General features: G+C 37.1%; 1 protein-coding gene across 2 annotated transcripts in view; it reads left to right on the top strand.

The window, feature by feature from the left end:
• Positions 1-1,592: 1,592 nt before the first annotated feature.
• The window catches only part of Mct1 (Monocarboxylate transporter 1), a 576,612-nt gene continuing 564,432 nt past the window's right edge, over positions 1,593-13,772 (top strand). For both annotated transcript variants that reach the window (XM_075356629.1, XM_075356630.1), the window contains exon 1: positions 1,593-1,713. The gene's annotated coding sequence lies outside the window, so the exon portion shown is untranslated. The remainder of the gene's footprint in view (positions 1,714-13,772) is intronic.

The following is a 13,772-nucleotide window of genomic DNA, read 5'->3' as shown; positions in this document are numbered from 1 at the left end:
TATGTGAAAACAGTTACTATGATATGATTTAAAATGAAATGATGAAGTACCTGTAAGAAGATGTATCCTAAAGTGGTGTGTCTAAAAATCAACATGCTTCATTATCCGGAATAGATCTTCGAAAGAATATGTACAAAAATTTAAAAAGTAGAATGTGTTCTAGATTGTTTTCTTAAAAATTAAATAAAAATTTATCATGCTGATCAATTTGTTTACTACATTAAAAAACAATTATATATTAAAAAAATGCATTAAATGTTTACCAGAATAAAAGCATCTGTGAATTGGAGCCTATAATGCAAATACAATATACTTCTGACGTCCCATTTTTGCAGTTTAGTATCCGCTGGGATTAAGTTGAATTACCCCAATAGATTAAACTGTACGTGCAAATGGAATGAACATATGTAAAACAATACAGCTTGCTCGAAAACACATAGTAATTTTTTATATTTTCAAAACATACTAGGCTAATTTCAGTAGAGTTCTATATTTTCACTTATAATCTGTATATTAAAAAATTAAAAATTAAAAAAATAGATTAGTACTGCCTAAAATTATATGGAAATAATTTTGCATCAAAACTAGTAAAGAATTAAAGAAAATAATTTTTAGTGCAAAAAATATGTAAACAACAATAAATGACTAGCAAAAAAAAATTGTTGTGTTTTAAAAAAATCCTCTCTTAATACGGAAAATTTATCAGTATTATCAACTATTATACCAGATCTGTCAGATGATTGAGCTGGGATAATAGCTTATAATAAAAAATTACCTATATGATCGTTCAGCCGAGATATCAGGTAATATGATGCTGCAAGACCCTAGTTCAAATTCAATAAATTAATTGCTTATGTTGAGAGGATTTAAATTTTTATTTAATTAAAACCTATTACTTTTCTTTTATTTATTTTTCTTTTTTGTTTTTTTTTTCTGTTGTTAATTGCTGTTTGATTATTTAAAAGTACTGCCTCAATATTGTTCAGTCTAAGACTGAGCAAGACAACTGTGAAAACTAAAATTGGGCATATAATAATAATAATCTATTGTACGGTATTTTGAAAATATAATAAAAATTATAAACAGAAAGTAATGATTTATTTAATAAGAAAACTCAGTAATTTCTTTGTTATATTTCCTTAAATACCGTTCCATATTTAAAATCAGAGAATTGAATTTTTTATGTTAAATTCATTTATTATCGTGTGAACCTATTACTCGGATTCAACGTGTTTGGAAATGTGTATAGTTTTATTTACTCAGATCAAATGTTGTATTTTTTTATATATATATAATAAACACTAAAAACAGATTTTTATTTAAATTGAATTTTAAAGATGTTATAAAAAATATCCATTTTCGTTTGGATAGTGTTATTTTTTTACAGCTGACAATGTTTTTCCTCTATCATAATAGCTGGGAAGGTAAAAATACTGCAATTCAAATCTATAAATAACTTCTGAGATAAATATTTAATTCGTAGCTTACGTTTGTACGTTCGCATATTGCTGTACTCTGTTGTGTTGCCAATGCGCATCTACGTCGCGACAGCTGTGTTCTCGAACGTGTCTGGACATGTTCGAAATGATCAGTTACTGCATCGCAGTTGAACAATGTTGTTGTATTCTGTTATGTGCGCGTTATAACTATTTCTATTTTAAATAAAATTTAATTACTCACATCGGGTATAGCATTTTATTCTACAGGAATAAGGTGAGTTTAAAAATTAACTAGGTAAGATTTAATTAACTTACTTATTTTCAGTTGTTAAATTGTCTAACCTATCAGTCGCTATTAATTTATTACTTCACAGTAATTAATTAAATGATTTTATTCGTCTATGTTAACGCTTGTGATCTCATTATTGCTCGCTTCGCTTTAAAATAACGGTGAAAACGATTTTACTCTTATATGATCGTTTGAGTTCTCTAGAAAGTCGTTGTGATAAAATGGTTGTAAAATCAATTAATTATTGAAAAAACATCAGCGTATAAAGCAGTTTTAAACATCTTTACTGTAATTTTTTTTTTTTTATTCCAAACCTTCTTCTATACTGTCTTTGTAATTTATTTTAAATGCTTTTATTATAATTTTACTTTCATCATTATTTATAGTTTACAATTTTTTTCCACAAGAAAAATGTTGGATAATTACAATTTTTTTCTTTCTTTTATTGTGTAAATAATTTTAAAGTTATTTAAAATGTAATATTACATTGTAACCGTTTCTTCTGGATGTTAATCAAGATAGAATAAATTCAATGATTACTTGTTGTAATGACCTACAAGCGAATTCCCCTCTTGTACTCATGACGCAGGTTTATATATAAACGTCAGCTTATTTTTTAAGATTTTAATATACTAAAATTTGATGTAATTTTAAATAAACTATTAAATCCTCGAAAAAGAAGGATTAATTATTACGAAATCTTTTTTTCTTAACACGGAGAAAATACATGATTTTTATTTGAATTCCAATACTTTTTTTTATTCTATATCATCACTTGTTCTTTCTCTTTAAAGTAGACGTGTCATATTATCTTTTTTTTATTTGTTCTTTCATTACACATCTCTATGATAAATAATTGTTGAAATAATCATTTTACATTACATAGCTCTGTTTAAGCCTAGAATAATAACAAATATCGTAAGTAAAACTACTAATTAATACGGTCACGATGAAATTAAATTTTAAAAGACATCAACAAAGAAATAGATTCTCATTTCGACCTGTACATATTTTATTTGTGTTTTCAAACCTTATTTACAATCAAATACACTTATATCAATGTTACTTTTTTGTTATGTTAATGGTAGTAATCTAATATGGAGTTCCTAAACATTAGTACTCTTGTAATTTCTTTCAGTTAATTTAATTAGTTGTAAAAGAACAAGATCGATGATCCAGAAATATGATTTATAGGTATGTAATCTATTTATTTGTAATGTATTTATTTTTTTTAACGTTAGATTGTTGAACCGAAATATTTTTTTTTCTTTATCATACCGCCACGTAAGCTTGAATCTTGTGCGTGGGATATATAAATGGAACGTTTTAGCGTATGAAAAATGCCATACATGACCGGAATTCGAACCCGGGACCTCCGTATTAAAGGTCAAGACGCTACCACTACGCCATGGAGATAGGCGGAGATATTTTCATTCAAAACTTTAAGAAAACTATTTTGATAGCTTAAGATAAAAGAATAATATCTTCTTGCAAAATCTTCTTCGATACTTTTCCCACATTCTACTTTATACTTTCATTTTTATTTTTATACTGACTATAGTAACCAGGGTAATTTGTTCCAAATCGTTTATTTTTCTTTTCCAGAACGTAACTCTAGAACTTCATCACCGATTATTATTAAGTAGGTGTTAATCACACTGATTAATAAATGACGGTTTAAATTCTTATACATTCAAAACTAAAATGACTGAATTTAGGAATCGTTATTATCCAAATAGAACAACAAAAATTGTTTGAAATCTACTAATTGAAATTAAAAATCACTGTCTTGAATACAGCATTTCAAAAATATATGAATATTATAAATATAGGGTAGTAGATTATTAATGGAAATTAGTTATAAATCTTTAAATTTTTTCATATCATTTAAATCAAGATAATTATGAAACAAAAGCTATAATATATATATATATATATATATATATATATAAAACGTGTGTGTGTGTGTGTTTTGGTGTGTGTGTGTGTGTGTGTGTGTGTGTGTGTGTGTGTGTGTGTGTGTGTGTGTGTGTGTGTGTGTGTGTGTGTGTGTGTACATGCACACAAGTTTTTTGTTTTCCTGAGGTTATCGTAAGAACCATAGAATCACGTAAAATATATGCAGCCGGTTTTTAAGCGTATCTCCTCCTGAACAAAAAAATAAAAAATTAGAAATTACCTATCGTCTCGTACACCCCTCAACTTCGCTCATTTATAAATCCTATTACGTAATATATAGATAATATTAGGTCTATGAGTGTACAATTTTAACCATATGTCCATCTTGGAATCTGAAAAATTCCCAAAATTCTACTTTTGGAGAGAGTAAAAATCTCAGAAATCTTGAAAATATTTGTGCTCGTCTTGACTCTCCCACGAGTACCCTTCAAATATAAAAATCTGATAGTTTTCACAAAAGCATAAAAAAAGTTTTGAATATTAATAATTGTTCTCTCGTTGTATTTCCTATATTTTTTTTCATCTTCTTTCCGTTGTTTAAAGTAATTTTTCGTTATTTTCGAAAGTGGCTGTTTTTGGTCTTATGTAAATTTTATAGAGCTGTTTTTTGGTTTTTCCTTTTCATTTAATTTGAAATCCTCAGTGTTTTTCGGAACACTATTTTATCTGTTATTATTTTTTTCCAATTTTTATTTAGTTTTTGCAGGTCTTGGTTTATTTCCCGGTGCCACCCTATTTTTTTCTCTCTTTGCATAAATTAAATTAAAATTAAATTATATAATTTTGGAACGGAACGCAAGAATGGCGGGAGTTTCAATATTTCTTCCTACAGATCGCGGAGCCTGGACATTGTCCCTTGCTGGTGTATCTTTCTATTCTATCTATCTATCGGGCTGATTTCATAATATTTATTTTCACTCATTCTACAAATATGGCCAGAAACCTCATTCTTCTTTTTCGCCTTTCCGTTTCTAAATCTTTTATTTCTTGGTTTCTTTGTTATATTTTAGCTTACAATCGTTCTTTTGGGTGCAAAAATCTTCCTAAAATTCTTTTTTTTTTAAAAAAGGTTCTTAAATTAAACAATCCTAACAGTATAGGGGTTCTGGGCAAATTACGTCGTTATGTATTGTCGTAGTTTTACTTTATAGCTTAAGAACTTCTTATCGTAAACAACTAGTGTCATTCTATAAGCTGTTACCATTTTACGAATCCTACATTTAATACCTTTTGTTTCGAATACAGTTGGTGTTATTATCTCCCCAAATTACTTAAATGTGTCTACTTTATGTATTTTTTGTTCCTTTTTAATGATTATTTCTTCTACAAAGTTATTATTATTGGTTCTTATCAAGTTCTTATGATCGAGGTCTCCCTCTATCATCATAAAGATTGTACAAGTTTCAGTTGCATATATTTGGTGTAAAAATTTATTTTTCTATGAACGATATTTATCGTATCTATGAATGCGGGTGGTGTATGACCACCATCCGAGTGAAACCAAGTACTCCTGCTAAGCTGCGTGAGGCTTAGTATAGATAGTATACTCAGCCTATACTAGGCTACGTGAGACTTTGGTCTACTTAATTTCTGCCCTCTGTCACCGAATACAAGTCTAGAGGCTAAGGCATCTATGCTTTTTAGTCTTGTCTTATGTTGCGTCTGGGTAGTGGGTTGTTTGGTCGCCAGAGTTGGGGATCATTGTGGTTTCCATTCTGTGCGGCTCTGCTTCCCTTCTTCTGAGGTCTGGTGACGGACTATTCAGTTCTGGGTATAGTGAGGCCTGACGACCTTTTGGGTCACATATTTAACATGTTCTCCTAAGGTAGCCGTTTATTCAGGACTACTCCCAGGTACTTGACTGTTTTCCCAAAGGGGATTTTCTCTCCTGAGATTTCCAGCTGCCTAGCTGGAGCACGTGTCTTGTATGTGAACATCACTGCCATCGATTTTTCACCGTTGACCTTGAATCTCCACATCAAGCCACGGCTCTACTAGATCCAATTGCCGTTGGAGTCTCTCGATCGCGTAATCTACACTTCTGGATTCATAATAATATGCCGTGTTGTCTGCGTATAGAGCTGTTTTGACTCCTTCCGACAACGGCATATCCTTGACGTAGGCCGTGTACAAGAACGGCGAAAGCACTGCTTCTTGTTGGAACCCCAGCGGCTATGTCTTTGGTGGAAGAGATTGTTCCCCCTACGTGTACAACAAATTGTTGGTCTAGTAAATAAGACCGTATCAATCTGACATAGCGACAGGAAATCGTCGTAGTGCGAGTTTATACAGCAAGCCGCTATGCCAAACTTTGTCAAAGGCTTTAGCCACATCTAGAAAAATGGTTGCTGTTACCGCTTTTCTATTTAGGCCTCCGACAAGACTGTCGATTATTTTAACCAGTAGGAGGGTCGTCGAGTGGCCCCCCCTGAACCCAAATTGCTCAGGCCGTACTCCTTTACCCAAATGTCACCTAACTCTCTCCAGGAAAATCCTTGCGAATAGCTTTGACAACACTGGTAATAAGGATATTGGCCTGTAATTCTGGTGAAAGATCAGCTTTTTCCCAGGGTTGGGTAGGCATACCACCTTTGCAATTTTCTAGCAATTCGGAAAATATCCAACGTACAAAATTGACGTGAATATTGTGGTTATGGTTGCTGTAAGAGCGGGTGGAACATTCCGGAATGCGCGGGCACCGATCCCGTCAACACCCGGTGCCTTGTCGGGGCTTTCGGCTTTGATTGCAGCGGAAACCTCCGCCAGTGACTTGGTCTATTTCTAGTGGGGTGTCCTCCACCTGTGCTAAATAATCTACGAAGAAAGACTCCACCTCGGTTGTGTAGTCGTCGTTCGTGGCGGGAGGGGGGTTTGGAGTAAATTGGTTCTCCAGGGTGTCGGCGAAAACCTCCACCCTGTTCGCCTCCGAATATGCCAGAAGGCCTTGTTGCCCCATAACCGGATGGCGGGGCTTCGTGCAGTTTTTTGTTTAGCCTGAACGCCGAGAAGTGGTCGTCTGAGACCAAGACGAGGTATTCATTCCATGAATCCTTTCAATGTTGTGGCAGCAGCTGTTTCACTCTGTCCGTTTGAATATAAAAAGCCCTTTTATCATCGGGGGACTGGGTAATTCGGTATCTCCTCCTCAGTCGGCGCTTTTCTGTTATAGCATCAGAGAGGTGAGGTGGGAGATTATTACGGATAGGCCTCCTGGTCTTTTCCCTAGAGCTGTTTGACAGAGCCTCGGTCATTGACGATGTGACGCGTTCGACCCTGTCGTCGATTTCCTCCGGTGTGGTCAGGAGTTCATGATGCGCTGGTCTGTAATCCCGTTGGAGAGTTTCATAGAACATTTTCCAATTTACTGACCTTCGGGGTATATTCGGGGTGTCTCCGCCGCCCCCTGCTTGGCCCAACTCCAATAAGACAGGAGACTTGTCCGAGCTGATGGCTTCTATCTTTTCAATCATGACCGGAGTTGTTACCGCCTTCATGATTGCGATGTCGAGTACATCAGGTCTCGATCTGCCCGTTTGATGAACGAAGGTGGGCACCTCAGGGCCTATGACGACTAACCAGCGTGCTCGTGCCCTTTCGTATAGCAGCCTGTCATTTGCACTTGTCAGATTGCTAATAAAATGCTTAGCGTTGAGGTCGCCCATAAGTATCATGAGCCCATCCCAATTTTCTAGCATGGCATCAAGATCTGCACCCAGTACCGCTGAGTGAGGTTTATTATAAGCCGAAATCAGCTGATACACCGTGCCTAGATGCTCCATATGTAAACAAATCTGCTCCATTACGTTAGTGTGGAGGACGACCCGCGTGTGTATGCGGCGTCTGTGGACTAAAATTGCGGTTACGCAGTTGGCAGGGCGTCCGGGTCGTACTGGCCCATCCGTCCTATACGTAAAGTAATTCCAAATGGTCAGTTGTTTATTCGCGTTCAGACACGTCTCAGACAACAGTATTACGTTTATCAGTATATCCTCGGCCAGACGGCAAAGTTCTGCCGTCTTGCCGACTACTGAATTGGCGTTCCACTGTAGCAGTCTGAGAGTTTGCCTAACCATACCTAGATAGCAGGTACATTAGGCACGTTATGATGGACTGAATACAGTCCTTCAGAGATTTTGCTTGGAACAGGCGGGGCAATATTGCTAGGATTTCCGGTAGGACATCCTTAATTGTCACTTGTGACAAGAAAACCGTACTGGAACTCTCCTTCGGGAGTGCGGTTATATTTATTTTGTCGCTGGAGGGGCCGGGAGTCGTTAACGCCTTTTTTGGTGGGACGTGGGGCTTCTGGGACCTTGGTGTGTTTGCCAGACGTCGTGGGTTTGGCACCCGCCCTCTTTGATTTTGCCAATTGTTCGGCTGCCTTTTTTTCCTGCGGAGCAGGCTTGTTCAGCTTTTTTGCCTCCACCTTTCTTGTAACTATTCCCGGTTTAGGCTTTTTTGGTGTGGGGGTAGGTTTTCCACCATCACCGTGTGGTGTTTGGTGTGGGGGTTTCCCCCTTTTCCACCATCACCGTTGCCTCCGGTAAAACTACCTGCGGTTGGGAACTCGGTTTTCCCTCTCCGGCAACTCGTACCCAGCTACGTCCGTCAGTAACAGCGGACGTTTTCTGGATGCCTTTTTGCTTGTTCAGCTGCTCCTTATAATAAGGACAGCCCTTGTAATTGGCCGGGTGCGGCCTCTTACAGTTTGTACACGAGGCAGGCTCTTCGCGCGGCTTCAGACACGTCGCCGTGTTGTGGTCTCCACCAAAATAAGTATGAATAGATAGATTACGAGAGTTATTTTTATTTCAAGGCTCGATCGGTCGCGAAATAAAACCCGCGAAAAAATCGGTTGAACCTTTGCGCATATGTGTTGTGCAGCGTCTCTAGTATGGCCTTAAATCACGCTGCGTCACTTCCTTTTGTTCTGAACTTGCAGCTAGCACGTAAACATGTCTAAAACAATAGCATCTCCCGCCAAGTGTAAAGTGCGTGCAGTAATTCGATTTCTTCAGGCTGAGCGGTGTAATGCAGCTGAAATTCATCGACGAAGAATAATGTGTACGGTGAAACTTCAATGAGTGACAGCGAAGTGCGACAATGGTGCAAGAACTTTAAAGGAGGACGTACAGATGTTCATGATGCAAGCGGGCAGGGAAGGAAGCGAGTGTCAACCGATGATCTCGTTGAGCGAGTGGATGAGGCAATTAGAGAAAATCGTTGGTTTGCAATTTCTGTATTGAGTGATTCGTTTCCTGAAATTTTAAGGTCAGCTCTCTACACCATTGTGAGTGAGAGACTTAAGTACTGTAAACTGTGTGCGAGATGGGTTCCCAAGATGCTGTCCGACCATCACTAAACAATGAGAATGGACGCCTCCCTTACGTTTCTCCAGCGCTACCACAATTAAGGAGAAGATTTTTGAACAAAATTGTCACAGGGGACGAGACATGGGTCCATTTCGAAATTGAAGAAACAAAGCTGGTCTATTTTGAAACTGAAAAATCCAAACAGTGGATGCATTCTCATTCTCCCAGTAAACCAAAGAAGTTCAAGCGAACCTTCTCCAACGGAAAGTGTATCGCTACTGTGTTCTGGGACCGGAATGGAGTTCTCTTGGTGGAATTTATGGAAGTGGCACAACCATCACTGCAGCCTCATACTGCGTAACTCTTCAACGTTTACGAAGGGCAATTCAGAATAAGCGGAGAGGAATGTTGTCATCAGGTATTGTCTTTCTCCATGACAATGCTCGGCCGCACACTACAGCTGTAACAAAGAAGCTCCTGCAGCGTTTTCGTTGGGAAGTGTTTGACCACCCACCATACAGCTCGGACTTGGTTCCATCCGATTTTCTCCTCTTTGCTCACATGAAACGGCTAGGAGGACAACATTTTGGCACAGACATCGAGCTGCAGACCAGCGTAGAAACATGGCTGAAAACAGAGGCGGTTCCGTTCTATGACGAGGGTATTGGAAAGTTGGTACCACGCTATAACAAATGTCTAAATCGAAGTGGCGACTATGTAGAGAAATAGTGTAACTATGTAAGTACTTGTTACAAATAAAACTTTTTTATTTTCACTGTGGTTTTCATTTCGTGACCTATCGGAACATTGTGAAATAGTAACCCTCGTATTAAGTTTTAAAAATATAAAAAAATCCAAATTGTTATTAATAAGAAAACAGACTTTTTGTATTAGTAACATTACGAACTTTGAGTAGGTATAAATTTATAACATTTATCAGCAATTTAAGTTTATAAATACTTCAACTTAAATTCTTTATGACACTTCGTTCTTATTTTACAAAGATAATTTACAAATATCAGTAATTTTTTAAAACCATTTTATCACCGTTAAAAAATATTAAATAAATTAGACCCGTTTATTTTTTAATCAACAATAATCTTTAGTATTATTAAACACTTGCAGTCATTTTCCAGTTAGAAAATTCCCACATTGTACATATTTTATCATCTTTTTATTTTAAAATTAATTAATCTGTACTTTGGTAGATGTGTTAAGATAATTTTTAAAAGATTAATTACATCATAACACTTTTCTGTAGTGTAAATCTTTTTTTTTTTTTTTAATTTTTAAGCATCCCATTTGCTTTCTTTATTCCCATAATCATATTGTACAAAGGAATTCCGTTTTATGTAATATTGAAAATTGAAATAACTGTTTGCGTGTTGTTTGTATGAGGTAACATATAAAGGTAGTTTGAAATGAAATACAGCCAGATGGTTCGTTAAATCTAATTACAATTTAATGAATGCTGTAACTACTAGTCAAGTAAATAGGTGGTGGAATGTTCAATAAAGTCAATCTAATCAATCAAATTGGAAGGCAGGATTGCGTGACGTCATGCAATAACCTAGGGGATAAATCGGCAACATTATAACATGCTGTGTTAGTAGTTCTGTACCAAATAATGTATGGTATATTAGTTACACGATAAATAATACATTTTTTATTGCTTGTATACACATTCTTTTATTTTATGTCAGATTTTTCTTTATACATCTTGGTTATTTGATTTTATAGATTATTTAAAAAAACTTCGAAAATTAAATTGTAATATTTAAAATAAAATTAATTATAAATTTGTTATTAACGAAGAAACGTAATTAAAAAAGACGGCATTTATAATACTTATTAAACACGCATAATCTGTTAATATTGATGAAATATTAACAAAATAACTATGGATAGGCCACACCAACGTTAATGCATTATTAATTAAAAAAACCTGGAGCGTTTTGCCAGACCCGCTCTGACGGCAAGTGCGGGGCTCTCACCCGCTAAAAAACCTTCCCCTCTAGTCACGCAGGTGCCAGATCTAAACCACACGCAGCCCCTGCGCAATCACCCGGGCGCTCTTGTCACCGAACTAGAACAGCCAGAGCGACGTCCCGGGGAGCATCGGCGAACGACGTTTCCGAGGAGCCCCTGCCACCCACACCGAAGGCTGGCCGCCCACAGCCATCTGGCACCGGTCGGTCCGCCTCAGATCAACTACAGACTTCCAGCCTGCCTGCCCCTCTTCACCGCTGCCTTGTTTCAAATTATGGCTGACACAGCAGTCGTTACTCTTGTCCAAGCATCTCTGTCACCCAACATCACACTTATTACATTATCCACACATACTGCGCCGTGTTCCATCATGCTGGCCCTCAAGTCTCTTCACCTCGTGCCAATAAACACTACGTGCTCCGCGATATACCGCTCCTCACAATCATAGCTCGTAATTGGTATTATCGTCCTTCCGTTCTACGCAGCTTGTAACGTGATGAGCCGGTGTATACACCGTCCCGTCTCCGCCGCATTCCATTTGTCGTTCCGAGCTCAGAACATCTAGTCGCAGCCAATTTCCTCTCATTCCCTGAAGCAATGGAATGTCTCATCTTGGCCTGCAGGTCAATCAGTGGCACACCAGGTATGACAGACGCCGCCTCTGTACCTATCGTCTAGTACCCTGCCATAAACCGCAGATTGAGGCGTAGTTGTTGGCTCAACAACCTTCTTTTGTTACGTGCCCCATCCAGAGAACCTACCCAAACAGACGCCCTATGCAGCACTACTGAAGAGTATACACTTGAGATCAGCCTTCTCTCTTCGCTGTCCTGGGGGCCACCCATATTGCTCTTCAACCTTTTCACAGCTTGGACAATCCGCTCGCTCTTTCTGACAGCTTCCCCAACATGTACAGAGAAAGACCTGCGCCCATCCATTCAAACACCCAAATACTTCGCCGCCGAACTGGAGTACACAAACGTTTCACCCATCCGGAACTGGACTCAATTTCCGGCGCCCAGTCATCATGACAACCACCTTCAATTTATCATCTGCCATCCTCAGCCCATTAGTAGTCAGCTATTCCCTTAGCTGGAGGCCACCGCGTTAGCTGGAGAGCAGTCCACCGCCTCCTCTCTCACAGCCATCAGCTCGTCTTCGGACTTACTGATTAATATCAACGCTAGGTCGTCTGCAAACGCCATTGGTGTGACCCTCTCTGGATACTGCAGTCGTAATACTCCATCGAATGCTATGTTCCACAAAGCTGGACTCAATACTGATCCCTGAGGGATACGCCTGTGACAGAGAACCTTTTCTTCTCTGTGCTCAAAATTTCCGATCACGTACCTGTCTCTGAAATACTCCTGTATGACTCTCCTTAGGTACGGCGGGATTTGCGTGAAAGGATTTACTTTGAATTGAAATCACCTCCAAGTAGGACATCTTTTTCCTTCCACCTCCCGATGTCTCTGACCAAGTTGTCCACCAGTTTTTCGAAGGCAGCCAGTTCAATGTTAGGGGACAGGTAAACACTATACACCACCAGCCTCGCTTGCTCCACCCATACATAACGCGATTCTGGGCCCGTGCCATGCACCACCATAATTGCAGAGACCACTAGTACTGCCGTATCTACATTTGCCGCCACAGTTCATTTGGTGTCCTCAACTGTCCTCCGATCAGGCTCACTAACTGTGCCCATCATAACGTTATTTAATGAAAAACTTTTTAGTTTACTTTATCCAAAGTTTTTGTAAGTAGAATAATAATAATAATAATTATTAATCATAAATCAACAAGCTATAATGTAAAATGCAAATCTTTTAAACGCTACTTATTAAATTAAACATCTTTTGCTGAAGATGTTTTTATTAGGTGAAAAATAAAATACTAACGATATATTTAAATTAAAACCCATGTGCTGAATTATAAATTATAATAAATTCAGTTTGTCACAATTTTTGTAGGCTGTCAATCTCGAACCAAAAACATGGGTACCAAAGTGTTCCGACTAAATATAGCAGCATCACAGATATCAGATAGACTTCACTCATTTTCTTTGACTACAAAACTGGAAATTGTTTTAAAATATTAATTAAGGATTTAAAACTTTTTAATCTTTCTAACCCAAACATTAGCAATTATTAATAAAAAAATACCAACGTTTTCGGGAGAAGAGGTTAGTATGTTTCTTTTAATAACCGCAAAAAAGTTTACTTAATAACATAAACATACTAAAAAATAATAATTCTGATAAATATGTTTATTCAGGTGTACGCAAGTTAAAAATTAAGTGGTTGCAAAATTTTGATTCCGCAGATCCGACAGATCGAACTATATCAAATACAGATTCAAAGAAAATATGCAAGTACTACACCTAAAAACAAAATCAACTTTGCAAACTACCTTGCACCAAAACTAAACGAATACTAAGATATAGACCAAAACGTAAACATTTTACATAGAGTACTTAAAAGCCATGAACTCAACACACTCAAACAATACCAAATCTATTGGGCCACTAAATTTGGACGAAATACGTCAAAACTTAACGAACAAACACAACATGATTAAAAATAAAATTCAATCACGTAATGAAGGAATTTTCTAACTTCTTTAATTCGGGCGCCTTTACAGTAGTTCCAAATACACCACTAATGAAGAATTCCGCAGTAGCTATGAAATAAACTTCTGGGAGCATATTGCAATAGTAACTTAAACTGTATTCTTTTTAGGTTTATTCAATTTTTGCTATATTTCTTCATGTCTTTTATTTAAACT

The sequence above is a fragment of the Lycorma delicatula genome, chromosome 2 (genome assembly GCF_047948215.1).
Source record: "Lycorma delicatula isolate Av1 chromosome 2, ASM4794821v1, whole genome shotgun sequence".
NCBI classification, from domain to species: Eukaryota; Metazoa; Arthropoda; class Insecta; order Hemiptera; family Fulgoridae; genus Lycorma; species Lycorma delicatula.
The sequence above is the reverse complement of the archived record's forward strand: the minus strand, read 5'-3'. Positions and strand labels throughout refer to the sequence as shown.